Genomic DNA, 21539 nt, shown 5'->3' with positions numbered 1-21539 from the left:
AGACAAGACAACCAACAGCCTTGTCTTATTAACAAATAAAGTCTTCTTTTTTCTCTCTATTTTTTGTATGACACACTCATTAGTTTATTGACAGTTTAGACAGAATTTTATCAAAGAACTTTTGATGTTTAGGATAAATTACAGCGAGAGCCAACATTTCTTCTTTAGTTCCAACAGATCAGAAAATAGTCTTTTTTTTGAAGGATCTGTTGTGGTTTGGTTGTAGGGGAGAGTTCTGGGGAGGTGAAGTGAGACAGGAAAGAATCTGAGGGGACCCCTAATGTGTGGGATATAGAGACAACAGCAGATGGGAATAGAGAGTACTACGTTTTACTGTAGGTTATGAATGGAGGCTACCAAAGGCTTGGCAAATTTGGGTAGACTTAATTAGCTTTTCAATTCTTCATTTTGGCTTACAATCTTTTACAGTAATGTCTTAGTGTTTGCATCATAACCTATGATTTCTTTCCCTGACTTTACAAATCAAATATCCATAACTACTCAGACCAGATCTGGTAAAGTAAGAATGTAATTGATTCTTTGAGCCTCAAGCTCCTTTTTATTGTCCTGGTGCCCATGAGTCCCTGGGTGGCACAAACAGTTAAGCACTGAGCTACTAACCAAAGGTTGGGGGTCTGAATCCATCCAGAGGTGACTTGGAACAAAGGCAAGGTGATCTACTTCACTTCTAAAAGGTCCAAGTCAGTGAAAACACTATGGAGCTCAGTTCTACTTTGAAATACATGGGCCTGCCATGAGTCAGAACAAACTCTACTGTGATTGGTTTGGTTTTTGTTTGCGTTCCCATGAAGTCCATACTACCTTCAGTGATTAGCACCTCCTACTTGGCATGCCATACAGGACTGTTCTCCTCAAGTACCTTATCCTCCAGCATTAACTGATGACCCTACAGCTGCTACCCTCTGAAGGAGCTCTCTTAGGTTTTAGGAAAAATCAACTTGATGGAGCCATTCTAATTTGGGTAGCAGTGAGTGCCCACCCATGTGGAAGTATCTGCGTTTTAAATATGAAGCTTATTGCTAATGGGTGAATTTCAGACTGTATAATAACTAAAGTGAAGAATTTCAGGCAATATGGGTGTATCAGTCAGGGTCCTGGCTGAAAACAGAGCAGACATTCAGAGTTTAACCAAGGTTTAGGTGGTCTGGGGCAATCAACACCGAAAGACCAACAATGAAGGGAAAGCTTTTAAGTAACTAACACCTGGGTGTCCCGGGGAGGGAGTAGTTTCTGGAACACAAGAGTCCATTGGAAGCGGAAAACAATCGTTAGTCTTTTGTTATTAATACAACGGAGGGGTAGCAGTAAGACCTAAAGTGGTTTTTGGGTACTGATGCTTGGAGGGATGCTTAGAGGAAAGAGTTTTGTTTACTTGCTTGTTAGTTTAGAATTTAGGGTGGCAGCACGGGCCTTGCCTTTGGAGTCGAGGTGGCCTCCTCGAGGGGCGCTGCGTCCCTTTGTGATGCTCATGGAGGCGCCTAAAAGGGATATGACAATGACTATCCGGAGCCCGGTCCTCTCTCTCGCTACCCGAAGCATGGCGGCTTCTCGATACCCGCGGTTGGGTCCCACCTCGGCGGGTCAGGTGTCCTTCTTGTCCAGCCGGTCGTCCAGTCTGGCGCCGTGGGCGAGGCCGTCATCGCGGAGGCAGCTGCAGGACGCGGCCTGGGCGGCGCTGCGCGGGGCCCTGGGCGGCGAGCGCGCGCGCTCCTGGACGAAGGTAACCCTCGCGCTGGGGCTGCTGGAGGGTGCTGCACCCAAGGGCGGGCGGGCACCTCGGCCCTCCACGGCCCACCAAACCCTCCCCGCCCTTTGGATCCGGGAACTCTTAGCCCCTGGCTCCGCTCCCAGAGTCTTTTATAAAGGTGCGTTAAAAACGTGTAAAATGTACTGTTTATGATTGTCACTGCTAAAACTGCAGGATTTCCCGTTTCTATACTTCACCCCAGATGGCCCCATGCCCGGGCTGGTTGCGTTAGTTTTCCAACTGGTCTCCCAGCAAAAGTCGTTCTCCATTTACCCAGCAGAGAGGTGAGAGAGAAAGACAAAGAGAGAAGGAGAGACACAGAGAGAACTGAGTTTTATATGCAGACTCACACTTTGCTGGTGTGTGTGCACAGAGCCCTGGGTGGCAGAAAGGAGTAAGCTCTTAGCTACTAACTGAAAGGTTGGAACCTACCCAAGGGTTCCACAGGAGAAAGACCTGGCAATCTGCTTCTGCAAAGATTACAAGTAAGGAAATCCTTTGGGGCAGTTCTACCCTGTCGTGTGGGGTCTCTGTGAGCTGGAGCTGACTCCACAAGTACACAGCAACAACATACACAGAGAAAACCTGTGGCCTTGAGTGATTATATAGTGTCATGTATAGTTTCGGGGAAATGAGCACCACAGAGTCACAGGAGCCTTGCCTATGCTTTGGCAAGCCAGGGTGCACCAAGCTAACACTATGAGTCAGCTGGCTGCTGCTGAACTAGAAAGAAACACTATTCCCACCCTGGCTGTATTGTAAACTGGAGTTGCAAATCACATTTCCCCCCCAAAACAAAAGCGAAATAGCAACAACACTGGCAAAACCAAGCAAAATGGTGATGATGATTAACACTTTCAGAACTTCCTCAATTACCTCTCCGAGGCAGACAGTTAACACTTCCAGTGCTTGCTTAATTCCTTATGTGAGGTAAAAAAATCCAGTGCCGTCGAGTCGATTCTGACCATAGCGACCCTATATGTGAGGTAGGTACTATTAAACGTCCTTGTGTACACATCCTTGCCTACAGAGGAAGGAATTGAGGCACTTGACAAGCTAAATAACTTTTCTGAGGTTATATAGGTTTTAATGGGTAATACTGGAGTCTGTGGGTAGTACAAACGATTAATGATTAAAGAGCTTGGCTGCTAAACGGAAGGTTGGAGATTCAAGTCCACCCAGAGGCACCTAAGAAGAAAGGCCTGGTGGTCTATTTCCAAAAAATCAGCCATTGGAAACCGCAGGAAGCACAGCTCTACTCTAACACACCTGGGGTCGCCACGAGTCAGAACCAGCTCCGTGGCAACTGGTAAAGGGGTGCTATTGGCATTCAAGCGCAAGCAGTCCCACTCTAGAGTCTAAGCTTTTACCAACTCTCTAAAAAACAACTAGAAGCAGTTATATAACGTGAAGCTGTAAACTCGAAGCAACTGAGCCTAACGAGTGCTGGAGCAAGTGTGTAGAAGGCAGAGACCACAAGCTTAGTTGACAGTAGACGTTGGGGTACTTCACTTTCTACAGAAGTAGACGTTTTGCCCTTTGAGTGAAGTAGTTGTTGTTGGCCCTCAAGTCAATTCTGACTCATAGCCACCCTAGGTACAACAGAACGAACACCGCCCAATCCTGGCCACCCTCACAATTGTTGCCATGTTTGAGCCGATTGTTGCAGCCACTGTGTCAACCCATCTCTTCAGGGTCTTCCTCTTTTTCGCTGACCCTTTATTTTACCCAGCGTGATCTGCTTCTCCAGGAACTGGTCCCTCTTGATAACATATCCAAAGTACGTATGACGAAGTCTTGTCATCCTTGCTTCTAAGGAGCATTCTGGTTGTATTTCTTCCAAGACAGATTTGTTCGTTCTTCTGGCAGTCCACAGTATATTCAATATTCTCTGCCAACAGCATAATTCAAAGGCATCAGTTCTTCAATCGCCCTTATTCATTATCCAGCTTTCATGTGCATATGAAGCAATTGAAAACACCATGGCTTAGGTCTGGCGCATCTTAGTCCTTAAAGTGCCATCTTTGCTTTTTAACACTTCAAAGAGATCTCACGCAACAGATGTGCCCAATGCAATGCATCTTTTGATTTCTTGACGGCAGCTTTCATGGGTGTTGACTGTGGATCCAAGCAAAATGAAATCCTTGACAAGTTCAACTTTATCTGAATTTATCATGATGTAGTTTATTGGTCCAGTTGTGAGGATTCTTGTTTTCTGTATATTGAGACGAAATCCATACTGAAGGCTGTGGTTTTTGATCTTCATCAGTAAGTGCTTTCAAGTCCTCTTCACTCTCAGCAGGCAAGGTTTTGTCATCTGCATATCTAAGGTTGTGAATGAGTCTTCCTCCAATCCTGATGCCCTGTTCTTCTTCAGTTAGTCCAACTTTCGGGATTATTTGCTCAGCATACAGAGTGAATAAATATGGTGAAAGGATACGACGCTGACACACGGCTTTCCTGACTTTAAATCACGCAGTATCCCTTTGTTCTGTTTGAACAACTATCTCTTGATCTATGTACAGGTTCCTCTTGAGCACAATTAAATGTTCTGAAATTCCCTTTCTTTTCAGTGTTACCCATAATTTGTTATGATCCACATAGTCAAATGGCTCTGAATAGTCAATAAAACAGAGGTAAATATCTTTCTGGTATTCTCTGCTTTCAGCCAAGATTCATCTGATATCAGCAATGATATCCCTCATTCCACATCCTCTTCTGAATCTGGCTTGAACTTCTGGTAGTTCCCTGTTGATATAATGCTGGAGCCACTTTTGAATGATCTTCAGCAAAATTTTATTTGCATTTGATATTAATGATATTGTTTGATAATTTCCGCATTCTGTCGGACCACCTTTCCTGGGAATGGGCATAAATATGGGTCTCTTCCAGTCTGTTGGCCGGGTAGCTGTGTTCCAAATTTCTTGGCATGGATGAGTGAGCATTTCCAGTGCTGCATCTATTTCTGGAAATATCTCAGTTGGTATTCTGTCAATTCCTGGAGCCTTGTTTTTTGCCAACGCCTCCAGTGCAACTTGGACTTCTTCCTTCAGTACCATCAGTTCCTGATCATATGGTACTTCTTGAAATTTGTTGAACGTCGACCAGTTCTTCTTGGTATAGTGACACCATGGATTCCTTCCACCTTCCCTTGATGTTTCCTGTGTTGTTTAATATTTCCCCTATAGAATCCTTCAATGATACAACTCACTCAGTTCTTTCAGCTTGAGAAATACAGAGTGTGTTCTTCCCTTTTGGTTTTCTACCTTCAGGTCTTTGCACATGTCATTATAGTACTTTGTCTTCTCGAGCTGCCCTTTGAAATCTTCTATTTTGCTTTTTTACTCCATCATGGCTTCCTTTTGATTTAGCTACTCTGCATTCAAGAACAAGTTTCAGAGTCTCTTCTGACATCTGTTTTGGTCTTTTTCTTTGCTGTCTTTTTAATGACATCTTGGACGGCACTGGGTTTTTGGGTTATGTTTTCTTTGTGTATGGTGTACTTGATGTCATTCCACAATTCATCTGGTCTTCGATCATTAGTGTTTGACCCATCAAATCTATTCTTGAGATGGTCTCTAAATTCGGGTGGGATATACTCAAGGTCATATGTTGGCTCTCGTGGATTTGTTCTAATTTTCTTCACTTTCAACTTGAACTTGCATATGAGGAATTGATGGTCGATTCCACACTTAGCCCCTGGCCTTGTTCTGACTGATAATATTGAGCTTTTCTATCATGTCTTTCCACAGATGTAGTCAGTTTGATTCCTGTGTATTCCACCTGGCCAGGTGCACGTGTATAGTCACCATTTATGTTGGCGAAAAAAGGTATTTGCAGTGAAGAAGTTGTTGGTTCATAAAATTCTATCATGCAATCTCTGGCATCGTTTCTATCACCAAGGGCAGACTTTCTAATTACCAATCCTTCTTTGTCTCCAATTTTCACATTCCAATCACCAGTGATTACCAATGCATCCTGATTGCATGATTGATGAATTTCAGGCTTCAGACGCTGGTAAAAATCTTCAATTTCTTCATCTTTGGTCTTAGTGGTTGGTGTATAAATTTGAATAATAGTTGTATTAACTGGTCTTTATTGTAGTCGTATGTACATTATCCTATCACTGAAAGCATTGTACTTTAGGACAGATCTTGAAATGTTCTTTTTGGTGATGAATGCAGTGCCATTCTTCTTCAATTTGTCATTCTTGATGTAGTAGACCATATGATTGTCCAATTCAAAATTGCCAATACCAGTCCATTTCAGCTCACTAATGCCTAGGATATCGATTGTTACGTGTTCCATTTCATTTTTGATGATTTCCAATTTTTCTAGTTTCACACTTCATACATTCCAAGTTCCAATCATTAATGGATGTTTGCAGCTATTTCTTCTCATTTTGAGTCGTGCCACATCAGCAAATGAAGGTCCTGAAAGCTTGACTCCATCCGCGTCATTAAGGTCGACTCTACTTTGAGGAGGCAGCTCTTCCCCAGTTGTATTTTGAGCGAGGGGTTCATCTTCCGGCAATATTTCAGACAACGTTTTACTGCTACTCGTAAGGTTTTCACTGACTAATTCTTTTCAGACATAGACCGCCAGGCCCTTCTTCCTAGTCTGTCTTAGCCTGGAAGCTCAGCTGAAACCTGTCTGCCATGGGTGACCTGCTGGTATTTGAATACTGGTAGAATAGCTTCCAGCATCACAGCAGCACGCAAGCCCTCACAATACGAGAAACTGACACACGTGTGGGGGATTATAATATCAGAGTATTATAATGACATGTGCAAGGTGAAGTGGTTGAGAGCTGGAGATAGCATGGGATCTGCAGGTAGCATACAGAGCAGGAATCTATTTTAAAACATGGTCCAGGTAAGAAATGTCCTTCCACTCTATATCTCTAGTGGATCTGGTTAAAAATAAATCCAGTATAAGAAATTGTGATATTCTTTTAAGAAAAATAATTATGTATGTTCATATCAGAATGATATAAATTGGAATGAGCCCTGATGTATTGACATTAATATTAGATGTTGAAGCCCAAAGTCTTTGAACTTTGAATGTAACCACAGTGCATTCAGGAGTGTGATGCTGTATTCTTACGGTAACCAGAAAATAGAGTGCATACCAATGAATTTAAATGCAAATTAATACTAATTGGTTGAAAAAACATGTCAGGTATTTACCAAGCAATGTTATCCAATGTTATGATCTATACAGTCGAATGCCTTTTCATAGTCAGTAAAACACAGGTAAACATCTTTCTGGTATTCTCTGCTTTAAGCCAAGATTCAGCTGACGTCAGCAATGATATCTCTGGTTCCATATCCTCGTCTAATTCTTTGACTACACAAAGGCATTTGACTGTGTGAATCATAACAAATTATGGATAACATTGTGAAAAATGGGAATTCCAGAACACTTAATTGTGCTCATGAGGAACCTGTACATAGATCAAGAGACAGTTGTTCTAACAGAACAAGGGGATACTCTATGGTTTAAAGTCAGGAAAGGTGTGTGTCAGAGTTGTTTCCTTTCACCATACCTATTCAATCTAAATGCTGAGCAAATTACCTGATATATATAAAGAAGAACGGGGCATCAGGATTGGGGGAAGACTCATTAACAACCTGTGATATGCAGATGACACAACTTTGCTTGCTGAAAGTGAAGAGGACTTGAAGCACTTACTGATGAAAATCAAAGACCACAGCCTTCAGTGTGAATTGCACCTCATCATAAAGAAAACAAAAATCTTCACAGCTCAACCACTAAGCAATCATGATAAATGGAGAAAAGATTGAAGTTGTCAAGGATTTCGTTTTTCTTGGATCCACAATCAACACCCATGAAAACAGCAGTCAAGAAATCAAAAAAAGATGCATTGAGCTGGGCAAATCTGCTGTAAGAGATCTCTTTAAAGTCTTGAAAAGCAAAGATGTCACCTTGAGGACTAAAGTGCACTTGTCCTAAGCCATGATGTTTTCAATTGCCTCATATGCATGCAAAAGCTAGACAATGAATAAGGAAGACTGAAGAAGAATTGACACCTTTGAATTGTGGTTCTGGCAAAGAATATTGAATATACCATGGACTGCCAAAAGAATGAACAAATCTTTCTCGGAAGAAGTACAACCAGAATGCTCCTTAGAAGCAAGGATGGCGAGACTATGTCTCACATACTTTGGACACGTTATCAGGAGAGATCAGTCCCTGGAGAAGAACATCATGCTAGGTAAAGTAGAGGGTCAGAGAAAAAGAAGAAGATCCTCAATGAGATGGATTGACACAGTGGCTGCAACAATGCACTCAAGCACAACAAGGATGGTGAAGATGGCGCAGGACCGAGCAATGTTTCCTTCTGTGTACGTAGGGGTCGCTATGAGTTGTAACCAACTTGACAGCACCTAACAACAACATTTTCCAAGCAATATTAAAAACATTAATAAAATGATTTTGAAGTTCCCAGCTTTGAAGCAAAAGAAAACAAACTTGTTGCCATCAAGTTGGTCATAGTGAGCCTATAGGACAGAGTAGAACTGCCCCACAGGATTTCCAAGGCTGTAAATCTTTACTGCGGCAGACTGCCACATCTTTCTCCCAGGAGCAGCTGATGGATTCAAACCACTGACTTTTTGGTTACCAGTAGAACTCTTAAGCTCTGTACCACCAGGGTTTTTTAAGTTTGGAGCCGCCATTATTCAGTTTCCTTGAGCAGCCTCCTGGTAGTTCTTGTTGGCAGAAAGACTTCTAAGAGGCCCTCCTTGAACTAACCAGCTGAGCAGTCTTTGGACCTCCTCAGCACAGCCTAGGAAGCAGATATGGGAACCTTTGCAATTGCTTTTTAGATACAAGACCGAAAACAAATGACTACGTTTTGATTTCAATTTGATTCAGCAAGTTTATTAGATATTTACCATGTTTTCTACATAATATCAGTTTAAATACGATTCTGCATTTGGAAGTCTCTTGGTCTTATTTCTAGAGCAACACTGTCTGTGCTTTCACAATATAAATTATTTCATACAGTTGCCTGAGATAATGGGATAATGTTTTTTATCAAGTTGACAAAGATCATATTTAATGCTGGTGAAGGGGGGAAGGTAAGTTAGTATAATCCTTCTGGAAAATTGTTTGTCAGTATGAATCTAGAAACTTCCAATGGCCTTAAGTAATTCCACTTTTAGTTTTATATATGGTAATAATTAGAGATATGGATAGAGATTGGACTAAAAGTGTATTTATTACAGGTTCTTCCCCTTTTAGTTGCAGTTCTGTTATATGTGACCATACATGTTGGAACTCCTGCCTATTCTCATTCTCATCTCTCTCTCAAGACTCCTTCCTTGCCCATCACTTCAATTATCTTTTCTATGTAGGGACTTAAAAATTGACCTCACTTCTCACAGCACAGCCACCTGACAAACTGACACTTCTACTTGGATAGCTCAAAGACACCAAATTCAGGAACCCAAAATTGAACTCATGCGTTTTCTTCCTAGTCCTCTCCCAGTTTTCCTGTGAGGAAACAATGTCATTCTTATACTTCAGATCCTTCAAAGACTTCCCAATGCTCTTAAAATAAGGCTCTGCCCTGGTAGTTATAGGGATGAATGTCAAATTCTAGAAACCAATATGACCAAACTAGAGAATTTATTAAACTTCTTTCTTTGGCCTTCCAATTTTATAGGTTGTTAAGCATTACACTGAACTACTGGACATTCTAAACCAAGTGGATATATTCCAGATATCTGACCCTGATGTTCCTGTAGCTCAGCTGGTGATTTTTAACTTTCTTGCCAAAGAGAATTATTTTGAGTTGTAATAAAGTGACTCTTGAAATTAGAATTGAACTTCTAGAACTAAAAGTGCAACGTGTACATTATGATTATCATTACTGAGTTGTATTAATTATTATCATCTTAAGAAGTATTCTGTGGTGGATGCAAAGTAGAATTCTTTTGTTTTTTTTAATAACTCAGTAAAATCAATGGTAAAGGATCAGAAACAATGTGTTAAGAATAAGCATTCCTTAAATGATTAGTTCACCTTCATTCTGTTGGACTCACCTTTGTACAGAATTGAACAAGATGGAAGTCAAAGTAGCAGAGAAAAAAACCAAATTAATCCACCCTGCTCAAAGAGTGCACAACCTAATGAGGATGATAAACATAATGTCAACTTTATAGTGCTGAGAACACCAGTTCTCCAGAACGGTGTTTTTCAACAAGGGGCTGCAGATTAGACTCGCCAGACCAGCTTGTAAACGTTCTTCCGTGCAGGTGGTACATCAGACTATCTGGGGGAATTTAATTACCCAAGACAAGCAGTTTGTAAAGCTCCCAGGTGTTTTCAATGGGCAGTCAAATTGGAGAATTAAATGTGAATGAAAACCAGAAAACCAAACGAGTTTTCTTGAGGTCGATTCTGACTCATGGCAACCCCATGTGTGTCGGCGTTTCATAGGGTTTTCAACGGCTGATTTTTTGGGGGTAGATCACCAAGACTTTCTTCTGAGGTGGCTTTGGGTGGACTCAAACCTCCAACTTTTTGGTTAGCAGCGTAGCATGTTAATAGTTTGCATTACCCAGGGACTCTAAGTATGAATGAATTGCTTTGTTAATGAATCTCATTCTTTTAAACCTTAAGAAAAGCCTTTTATTTATGAGTCTAAGCTTAAATCAGATGCAGATTTTAATGTGGGGGTCACAGAGGCAGTTTGGGGTTCTTTTAATGCTGTTTCACAGACTGAGAAGGGGAAGAATTAGGAGCCAAGCTAGTGTGGCTTTTAGACAAGAAAGCAATGTTTAAAGATTCATAATTCATTGTGATACAGTATTTCAAAACCCAATTTCACAGATTAGGGTAAAGAAACATCTGAAAAAACAAACTTCTTTGAAGTGAGTCTCCTGAAACACGCTCATCAGTGTGACTTAGAATCTGAACGTGAAAGCCTGTGTGAAAAGAAGCCTGTTGTCTTTTCTGTGGAGGCATTAACGGTGTTGATTTTAGAAGCATTCACCCTTTTTTGTTCCACATGATTTCCATTTATTCACATACTCAGGTTAGAATAATCGTTTTGATTAACTTATTTTTTTTCCCTGGAAGATATTGAAGAGGTAGAACTCAGGCTATGTTGAGTGCTTGAGTATATACTTGGAGGGTAGTTTCTGAGTATCCTCTATAGTGATGCTAACTCTTCATTTTGCCAACCATCACTTCTCTTAGTATCTTAATGGTATTCCTCCTGCTCAGAAAGCCACCTCACCTATTCTGAGCTCGATAACTGAGAGTGGGGTTTTCATGCGTATGAGATATGATTGCAAAAGCTCACTGGGACAAACTGTAACTTAAAGCAGAAATTGGCCCCAAGGCATTATCAAGTTAAGGCTCTCCTAGTCCCCCTACCATCAAATTGATTTTAGCAAATCATCTCCTAAGCCATTAATTACTGGTAATTATCAGTTGGAAGTTTTGCATTCCCTCACCTTTATTAAATACCATAAATTCTGTTAGTTTTTGTTTTAGGGAAGAATAACAAACCTATCTAAATGTATCAGACAGCACATATTTAGAAGAATCTTAAACCAGCCTGAGCTGTGCTGAAGCTGTAGTTTTAATCCATGAATTCGACATACTTCACAAATAATTTGTTTTCATAAATACTATTTCAATATCTGATAGAGATACTATAAAACAATGAGAAAAGGCCCATGTCATGTTCAAATAGGAGAGTTTATTATCCAAAATTATTTTTACTAATTACCAAAACAATGTTGGGCTTGACTGTGGTTTGAAATAAGTATTTATGTTTGAAGAAACTCTGCTTGTTACATTGCAGGTCAGATTTAGGGTCCTTGCAACCCAGCGTTCTGTTCTTGACAGAGAGAGGAGATGTTTTTCAAAGACTCTGGCTGCCTTTCAGAGCCCTGGTGACACCGTGGTTAAGATCTTGGCTGCTAACCAAAAGGCTGGCAGTTCCAGTCTACCAGCTGCTCCTTGGAAACCCTATGGTGTCCGTTCCACTTTGCCCTGTAGAGTCACTGTGAGTTGGAATTACTTGATGGCAACAGGTTTGATTTTGGTTTTGTCTGCTTTTCAGGCTACCTCAGAGGCATATCCTACCTTTGTTAGGCATTGGTTATGAATTTACCATGAATTTTCCTAAAAATTTCTATGTCAGTTTATATTTTAGCTGGGACTACAAGTTACAGTGTAGAAATTCAAGAATTTACATATAATACCATCTTCAAATATCAGAAATTTTTGCAGGACTTAGATGACCCCTAAACACATACTACATTATTTAAAGAATTGTTTTTTAAATTCATATCAAACTGAAATAGTTGTACATCGTTTTTGAAGTCAAATAATACTATAAGGTTCCTAATGAAAAAAAAAGTAGTCCTCAAACACACCCAAACTCTGATTCCTGCTCCTAGTCTTTTAATTTGATGCTTTTTTTCTTGGTATTTACCCCATATCGATAACATGCATAATTTAGTACCTCTTGCAGTTTCTATTATAGACATTACATGTTGGCTTTTGTCTTAGTTATCTAGTGCTGCCATAACAGAAATACCACAGGTGGATGGCTTTAACAAACAGAAATGTATTTTCTCACACTCTAGTAGATTACAAGTCCAAATTCAGGGCTTCTGCTCCAGGGGAAGGCTTTCTCTCTCTGTCGGCTCTGGAGAAAGGTCCTTGTCCTCAATCTTCCCCTGGTGAAGGAGTTTCTCAGGTGTAGGGAGCCCAGGTCCAAAAGATGCCCCCTGCTCCTAGTGCTGCTTTCTTGGTGGTATGAGGTCCCCAACTCTCTGCTTGCATTCCTTTCGTTTTATCTCTTGAGAGATAAAAGGTGGTGCAGGCCCTGCCCCAGGGAAACTCCCTTTACCTTGGATCAGGGAAGTGACCTGAATAAGGGTGGTGTTACAATCCCACCCTAATCCCCTTAACATAAAATTACACTCACAAAATGGAGGACAACCACACAATACTGGGAATCATGGCCTAAGTTGACATATGAATTTTGGGGGACACAGTTTAATCCATGACAGCTTTCTACTCTTGAAGATCATCTTACATCATCTCTCACACACAGAATATCGCACTCACACACACAACTTTAGCTGTACATATATATATGTACCCTTCCCCAGTGTAGTTATTTCACAATTTTTGCCTAAGTCTGTATTCAATATTGACATCAGTATGACATACTTATTACTCACAGCCAAACCACACATAGTATATAATTATTACATTTCCATTCTTGCAAAACTTGTTGCTTTTCTGGAGTTAATGCATACTTCCTTTTTTTTGCTTGGTTACCTATCATTTTCTGAGTACTTGGCAAATGACAGATACTGGGCTAAGCACTTTACAGTATATTAACAATTTAATTCTTGTAATTATCATTTTACAAATGAGGGAACTGAGGAACTGAAAGGTTGAATAACTTGATGTTACAAAGTCAGTAAGTGGCTGAATTGAGATTTGAACTGAGGCACTCTGATTTCTTCTTAATCACAGCAAAGTATTAAAAATGCCCAAAGCTTTAGGGGCTACTGGCTTGGAGCGGTGACCTGGCCTGGATTTCTCGTGGTAAATGGAGGAGGAAAAAAAATGACGAATTTAATTTTGGACAAATTAGAATGAGGAGATACCAGGATACATAAATACCTGTCCTATAACAGCTGTACCTATGTGACTAAGGCAGAAACTTGCCCTGAGAATATGAACTGGAGAATCTTTAACATGGAAATGATAGGTTAAAAGATGAGAAAGTATGATTTCTCGAAGCAAGTGAATTTCCAAAGAGAAGAGCAGAAGAGATGAGGTCAAACTTTATGGTGAATATACAGTGAAGACGTTGGGAAAAGGTACAAAGCTAGAATCAAATACAAACAGTTCTAAAGGTGGGAGGAGAATGAGACTAGGGGTAAGAGCCCAGCCAAGGAAGACTTTCCCAAAAGGTGAGCAAAAAATAAAGAGGGTTCCTGCAGAGAGGTGGAGGGTGATTAGTGAGAAAAAAAAAAAATTGAGTAGAAGGTGGTTATTAACGACCTCCACCAAAGTGTTAATAAATATTAAGTATAAATAGGAGTAGATATTAGATATTTTACAGATTTTTCTTTTTTTTTTATGTTTGTTTGATTTGGGGGGATGGCAGAGGTAAATTTTTCTTGCTACTCAAAGTATTCCTGAGTTGAGTCCCAGAAGCTTTCTTAGAACTTGCCCCAAGCCAAGCCCGTTGCTGTCGATCCTGACTCATACTTAACCCACTGCCATTAAGTGGATTCCCACTCTTAGTGACCCTATGGGACAGAGTAGAACTGCCCCATAGTTTCCAAGGAGCACCTGGTGGATTCAAACTGCCTGCTTTTTGGTTAGCAGCCGTAGCTCTTAACGAAGCACCAGAGTTTCCGACTCACACTTAGATACCTGCAATATCAGAGGAACAGAGAGTGTTAGAGATGAGAAGGGCCTCAGGGGTTCACCCTGGTTCATTTTTTTTTTATTATTATTCATGGGGAAACTGCAGTATAAAGTGTTGAGTGATTCTACCAGAGAAGCAAGACCTCTGAGTTGGGCCCTGAAGTCTGATCTGAATCCAGGCCCCTGCTTTTCCTCCTCATATCACCATGTAGCTTTGACACAACAGGCAGAGTTAGTGAAAAGCTTTCCTCTCTCTTCTGACTTCGTATCTTAACTTGAGGAGTGAATGCAGCGTGATGGAGGGAGACCCTGGGCCAAACGAAGGGATTTATAAAAAATCCTCCATTGTTGAATCAGACCATTGAGTTGTGTCTTCTTTGTTTGGTTCAATGCTTTAGATGCCCAGTGCCTTTTTTAGATATAATAAAAGGTAGGTTTAGAATCAGTAGTGTCAGAAGAATATGCATAGTGTATATCCATTTAAAGACTTTAAAATTGTGACACAACTTGTAGCATCAGAAAATATAAAAAAATAGCAGTGGTTGAGACTTTAAGAATGAACTTCTGTGTAATTTTATGTAGTTTAGCACATCACCATGGAGACAGACTGCTGGGGTCAGACATGGTTTTTTTTTAGCTATGCTGCCTGTCCTTTTGTCTGTTAATACATCTTTTTACTCAGGAGCCAGGAGATTTGCTCTTACATGGTTAGGCATTTAAGCCGACTGATAAAAGATGTTATCAGGAGGGACCAGTTCCTGGAGAAGGACATCATGCTTGGTAAAGTAGAGGGTCAGTGAAAAAGAGGAAGATCCTCAAGCAGACGAATTGACATGGTGGTTGGGACAATGGGCTCAAGCACAGCAATGATTGTGAGGATGGCACAGGACTGGGCAGTGTTCGGTTCCGTTGTACATAGGATTGCTGTGAGTCAGAACTGAATCGATGGCACCTAACAACAAAAATTTTTTAAATTGTGGTATCTGGGAACCCATAAAGAGTGTACCATGTTTCTAGAGCAATCTGTAAGCTAGTTTGTAATATGAAAGAATGTGTCTGCCATTTCAAACTAGACTCCCAAATTAGTGAAGGCTTGGGACTGTCCCGTTTGTCATCTATGTAGGGTGTGATCCATGAATCGTGTGCTTGCTTCAGGCTGTGTGTCTTTGGACTCATCTATTCTCAATGGCACTGGGGAGACTGAAGCAACTTACCCAACTTCACCAGTGACGTAGGTAAAAAGGCAGAAAGAACTTCTGTTTTACAGTTTAAAATTAGCCAAAAGCTAGCTACTCAAAAAAAACAAATTTTTTTAAATAATTTGATGTTTCCTCTTTCAGCTCTGTGAGAGTCATTTTCATTTTGCAGTAGCTCTCCAAAACGTGAATCTTCACAAGAAAGCTGTTGAGCAATTAACCAAAGCTGCAAAGATTGCCTCTGTGCCAAAGGTAAACCTGGCGAGCTATTGTTCAGAATTTTCAAAACTGTGTGAGTTGTAGGGTTACAGTGTAATGTATAATGTTTTTATCTTCTGATTTTTCTCATAGTTCATTTATCCCAGGGTGACTGAGAGCTGTGACGTTCCAGCTGTAGTCCGTGACATACATACCTCACGTAAAACATGTGAAATAATCCAGCCCAGAAAACACAACGCATTGCTGGGTTCACATCAGCCGGTACCATAAGCTATTTTTCTGAATATTATATGTTGCCGTGTGCTTTTTTAAGTAAATATTTTTTCTGAGTGTAGAAATCATGTGTACTCATTGTTCAGAATTTGGAAATAAGTGAAGCATTTTCTTGACTACCTATAGAGTCTTCTGAATTTCCTAAATCTATGATGTCACTTTCAAATATATAAATAATAGACTTAAAAATAATAATAATATTTTATCGTATTTTCAGGGAAGCTTTACACAGCAGTTTAGGTTTCCTTTCAACAATTTCTACATAAATTGTTCAGTGACATTGATTACATCCTTCACAATGTGTGAACATTCTCATTACTTTTGTTTTGGATGTTCCATTATAGAGACTTTTGATAAGAACATAATTTTTCTTTTCTTTTCCATTAAATTTGTATATCTAACATAACAGGCTTAGGGAGACATTAGCCATTCTGAGTGTTTCTCAATGTCATCTTATTTACGTTGATTTTATTATTACTACTAACAATAAACTCTCCCTGAACACTTTGCATGTTTCAGGCAGAATGCTAAGCGCTGCACATGAATGGTCTCACTTAGTTCTTACAAGAAACCTATGAGATTAGCATGATCCCCAGTAACTAGAGCAGGCTGGATACCTCTGCTGGCTCATGGGGTTGCAGGGGTTGGTGAATTCAAAATCTGCAAGTCGGGTGGCAGGCTGGAGACTTCTGCAGTCTTACTTCCCAAGAGGGTAGATCAGGTGATAAGAATAGCAGAGGATGAAGAGAGAGATAGATAGAAAGAGAGAGATAGACTGAAAGAGAGAGAAAGCACTTTGCCAGAACATCCAGTTATATATTGGAGGTAGCCCACACCCCCTTTCAACTGATTGGCTGCTCACATTAGACCACATCATGGAAAGTGATTACATTATATCACATTATGGAAGAGCACACAATCCAATGTCTACCAAACCACAGAGAACCATAACCTAGCCAAGCTGACACATAATATTAACCATCACACTTCTGAAATCATACTACCTAACCATGAAAGGAATGGAGGGAAGGAGCTAATTTGTTGAGCTTCCTCATTCTGTAAGTCACTATGCTGGTACTTTACTTGCTGAGCTCTTTCAGCCCGTACAACCTTGCAGGGTAAATATTACTACCATTTTACCAGTGTGGAAACTGAGGCTTAGGAGGACTACTTTATTAAAAGTCACACAGTTAATAAATGTTGGAGCTAGGAAAAAGGTCTGTCCTTCTCTGTCTCCAAAGCCATCGTGTCTACTCTACCACAAAAGAAAATGATTTTTTCGTCCCTTTTCCCCACATGGATTTATAATATAAAAATTGGTTGCTTATTTTTATAAATTTTCCAGGATAGTGCATAAACTAGATTTGAAGGCTCTTTAGCCTTATGGGTTCATGCTGACCTAGACTTCAATGTCCAGCTTGAGTCTCCAGCAGAGATTCAGCATAATGCCCACAGATTGTACCAAGTGCACAACCCAATGTCTTGATTTTTAATGTTCAACCTCAATTAAAAATAAATGAGAGAATAGATTTGACACTCTAGCTTAAAAGAGATAGCACTTTAAAAATGTGTAGAAGGAATTCAAGCGTATTGTTGAAGTCCTAGTGAAAAATATTCTCTCATTTACAGATTAAATAACAAACAAAAAAAAATAGATTTATCATATCACTTAGGATATGTTTGTCCATAGAATGATTATTTTAAGACTTCTAAACAGCAGAGGGAATGATATTAGAAGCCCGGGTTGAGAATGGTGTCATGGTTCATTTATTTGTTCAACAAACAGCTATTGAGTGCTGACTCTGCGTCAGGCACTTTTCCTGGTGCTGGAGATACAGCAGTGAAAAATAGCAAAGTCCCTACTCTCAAGGGGCTTCCTGTCTAGTGGGGGAGTACAGACAGTAAACAGACAAACACATCAATAAATAATACATCAGATGGTGAGACGTGCTATGGAGAACAAATAAGGAGGGTAAGGAGGAAAGGAAGAATAGAGTGGGCAAGGGGTTTGTAAAAATGACATGGGGGTGGCATCTGACTTCCTCTAACTTCGCAAGGAGGAAGGACAATCAAGATCAACAGCCCAAGGCTGATTCCTAGACAGAGGTCAGACATGTCTCCTCTTTCTACCATCTTTACCAATTCTGACACCAACCATCCCTCCCAGGGCACTCTCTACTTCTCTGCTGAGTTTGATAATTCATTACAGTGGCCACACAGAACTCACAGACCATACTCAGTTATGAGATTTACTTGTGAAGAAACAGGTTACAATTCAGGTTCAGGAACACTCAGGATACGATTCTTGCATCAGGACAGCATCTCCTCAGTCATGCCTGCAGGCACACCTCTCACTGGCCCTTGGCCTCTGCTCTGCTTGGGCAAGTAAGTATTACAAAGCTCTTTTAGCTCTGCTGTTAAGTTCCCGGAGGTACCCCGCTCTGCCAATAAGCCTTAGCCCCAGGGCACTCAGCTTCCTTGCTCCATGGGCTAGGAAGCTCACTGCCCTGACTCCTACCTGTCTCCTGCCAGTTTCCTGGTTCTGCTGCCTCTGCTGCTGCTGTTTCTCTGTGGCTGCATCTTGCTGTCTTGCCATCTTCAGTGGTACAGCTCTCTTTCTGTCTCCTGGGTTTAGGAGGGTCTCGGCCCAGGGCTCCCAAGTTCAAAGGACATGCTCTGCTCCTGGCTCTTCATCCTTTGTGATGGTGAGATTCTCCCTTCCTGCCTTTACGATGGTTCATTTTAAAACTAGTGGGATGGCAAAACTGACCAATCTCTTTCCTAGGGTTCTATAGACCTTATGTGCATGGTCCTACCCAATTAATTTGGGTGGGAGTTACAAGACCGTGGCAAGAAAGGCCATATAAAGTGATCCATCACACTGCAGGGTTATTGCTTAAGTATGGAGATCAGAGGAGACCTCCCTGTAAAGTGAGAGCTATAATGCACACCTTTAGGGATGCTATAAGAATATGGGATAAAGTACACAAAGCTCATTGTGCCAAGTATAGGGAAAGTTACAATTATTATTATTTAATAGATGAGAAAACAGATGTGACTTAGTGTAGTTAAGCTCACTGCACTACTACTAGTTGGCACAGCCGGGGTTTGAACTCAGATTTTCAGACCCCGGGACCTGTGATCTTCCCATTTCACTATGCAGTTGTGCTGTTTCCCATGGGTGTTGGTCACACTTGTGCAAATGAGCAGACCTTAAAAATAATATTCATTTGTGAATGAACTTAAATCCTTATTTCGAATTTTCGTAAATTTTTCTGTGTGACGCATTTGTGTTTTAAAAGTGTATTTAGTATTAATTGTAATTCTGTGTATGTCCATTAAATGTATTGGAAAAATTATAATCTTGAGGAATGTGAATTGATTTATATTAATGTATAGCAAATGTTATACCTCCTTTTCTAGCCTCTTGAGTTTTCATACTTTTAAAAAAATGGAGTGCAATTATAGGAAACAAATATGGAATGGTGACATAAGTTAGCCCTAAAGGAATAGCAAATATTTCGTGGGTAATCTTGTAGAGTCCTGTCATGATAAATAAGGATGATGATTTAAAATAACTAATTTTGCTAATGCCACTATGGAATAAAAACATTATTAGATTTGTTGTGAAGGATTTTATATATAGCAATACTAGTTGATCGTTAAGTCCCTCTTAAAAATTATATCCCCCCCAAAACAACAAAAACTCAGAGAAAAGCATTTGAGTATAAACCAGAGCTAAAGATGTCATAAGAAAAGTACACTTACTTACAAGGAAAAAAGTAGAACCTCAATATAATCGGTAAACACATAAATAAATTTTCACCAAAGAAGAAGTAAAACTGTTAAAGAAACACAGTAAAAATGTTTGTGGTTGCTAGTAATCAAAGAATACCAATGTAGACAAAATGTTATTTTCCCACTGAAATTGGTTAGAGTATGCTTGAGAATATATGATAAAAATATTACTTTCATATATCACTAGTGAGAAGACAAATTGATGCAACCCTCTTGAAAAGCAATATGGCAATATGAATCAAGATCCATAAAAAGATTCACAGCATATTAACTAATAAGTAAATTTGTAGAAATTTATCTTACAAAAGTAAACAAAAAAAAAACCTTTTTGAGGAAGATGTTCATTGAAGTACTATCTATAACAGCAAAATACTGCAAGAAACAAATACCCAACAATAAAATAATACTAGACAAATTAGTGTGGAGCTACTTGGTAGAAGATTGTGCAGCTAGTAGAAGTGATAATCATGAACATCACATAGCAACGTGTGGAAGACGTAGAAATGCCTTAAATAGGTTGTTAGGTGAGAAATGAATGTATGAAGTAGAATGCAGGCTACTGTGATAGCTGAATAGAATTATGTGGAGAAGATGGAAAGGGAGCATAAAAATGTTTATAAATTACTTAAGAATAGTGGAATTATAGGCTTCCCCCTCTTTTTTCTAAATATTCTGAAATATATTTATAAAGTTTTAATAATAATAAAATCTATTTATAGTATATTAATGATATTATCTGCTCCTTGCAGAATTGCTGTAATGTTGGCTGTAAATACGAGACTTTCTTTCACACATCAATATTTTCAAGAATGGCATATTCCCATGCAGTACGTGGTAAGATGCATCATTTCTCTGTGAACTAGGCTGATATTAGTTTTCAGGCTAACGAATCTATTTCCTCCGTGAAAGTAAGATTCTACTGGAGACCTTTCTCTTACTCTACATAAACAGTAGTTAACAAAGAGCCTTTTTTTTCTTGAAATGGCACATGTTTCTATACTGAGATTTTTAATACATTCATCACTCACAAGCACTCAGCTCGATTAAATCACTAGGGTCTTCAGAATACATTTGGGAAGCACCTTCATATATCTGGGACACTTAAACCCAGAATTCAGGGATTTTTTTTCACTACTTTGGAAAACCCATGCTATGTATGCCAGGAGAGATGCACTTAAACCTAGAGCTTCATTCCAGAAGATGAACGATCACTTTGTTTCTGTCCTTTGCCTCCTAGATTTTCTAAAGCCAAATTTGGGGAGACATCCACTTCTGTGGGTTAAAAAATTATGGTGGTTAGCTGCTGTCCAGTTGGCTCTGACTCGTGGTGACCCCATGTACAGCACTACAAAATGTTGCCAGGTCCTGTGTCATTTTCACCATCACTGGCTTCCTCAAATCCATTGTTGTGGACACTGTATATTTTAAGTGCCTTCCAACGTAGGAGTTTATCTTCTAGCACTATATAGGACAATATTCCGTTGTGATCCACAAAGTCTCCCTCGGCTAATTTTCAGAAGCAGATCACCAGGCCCTTCTTCCTAGTCTGTCTTAGTCTGAAAGCTCCTGAGAAACCTGTCTACTATGGGTGACCCCACTGGTATTTGACATATTGTTGACATAGCTTCCAGTATTACAGTAAACATGCCATCTACCACAGTGTGACAAACTGACAGATGGGTAGTGGCTATCCAGATTAGTCTCCTACTTTCTTCTCTTCTCCTACTTCTCTGCTGATCTTCACTGCCAATATATACGACATCCAAAGCCAACTCTCCTGGTCTGGTCAGAGGTGGTACGTTCCTCAGTACTGTCAGCTGCTTTCAGATAACTCTGGTGGC

General features: G+C 40.0%; 1 long non-coding RNA gene across 1 annotated transcript in view; it reads left to right on the top strand.

Moving 5' to 3' along the window:
• The first annotated feature begins 1746 nt into the window (after positions 1-1746).
• The window catches only part of LOC111749739 (uncharacterized), a 30908-nt gene continuing 11115 nt past the window's right edge, over positions 1747-21539 (top strand). Inside the window, exons 1-2 of the long non-coding RNA XR_002784943.2 lie at positions 1747-15888; positions 20448-20532. This is a non-coding gene — a long non-coding RNA (uncharacterized LOC111749739). The remainder of the gene's footprint in view (positions 15889-20447; positions 20533-21539) is intronic.

This window comes from Loxodonta africana, chromosome 8 (assembly GCF_030014295.1).
Source record: "Loxodonta africana isolate mLoxAfr1 chromosome 8, mLoxAfr1.hap2, whole genome shotgun sequence".
Taxonomy (NCBI): domain Eukaryota; kingdom Metazoa; phylum Chordata; class Mammalia; order Proboscidea; family Elephantidae; genus Loxodonta; species Loxodonta africana.
The sequence above is the reverse complement of the archived record's forward strand: the minus strand, read 5'-3'. Positions and strand labels throughout refer to the sequence as shown.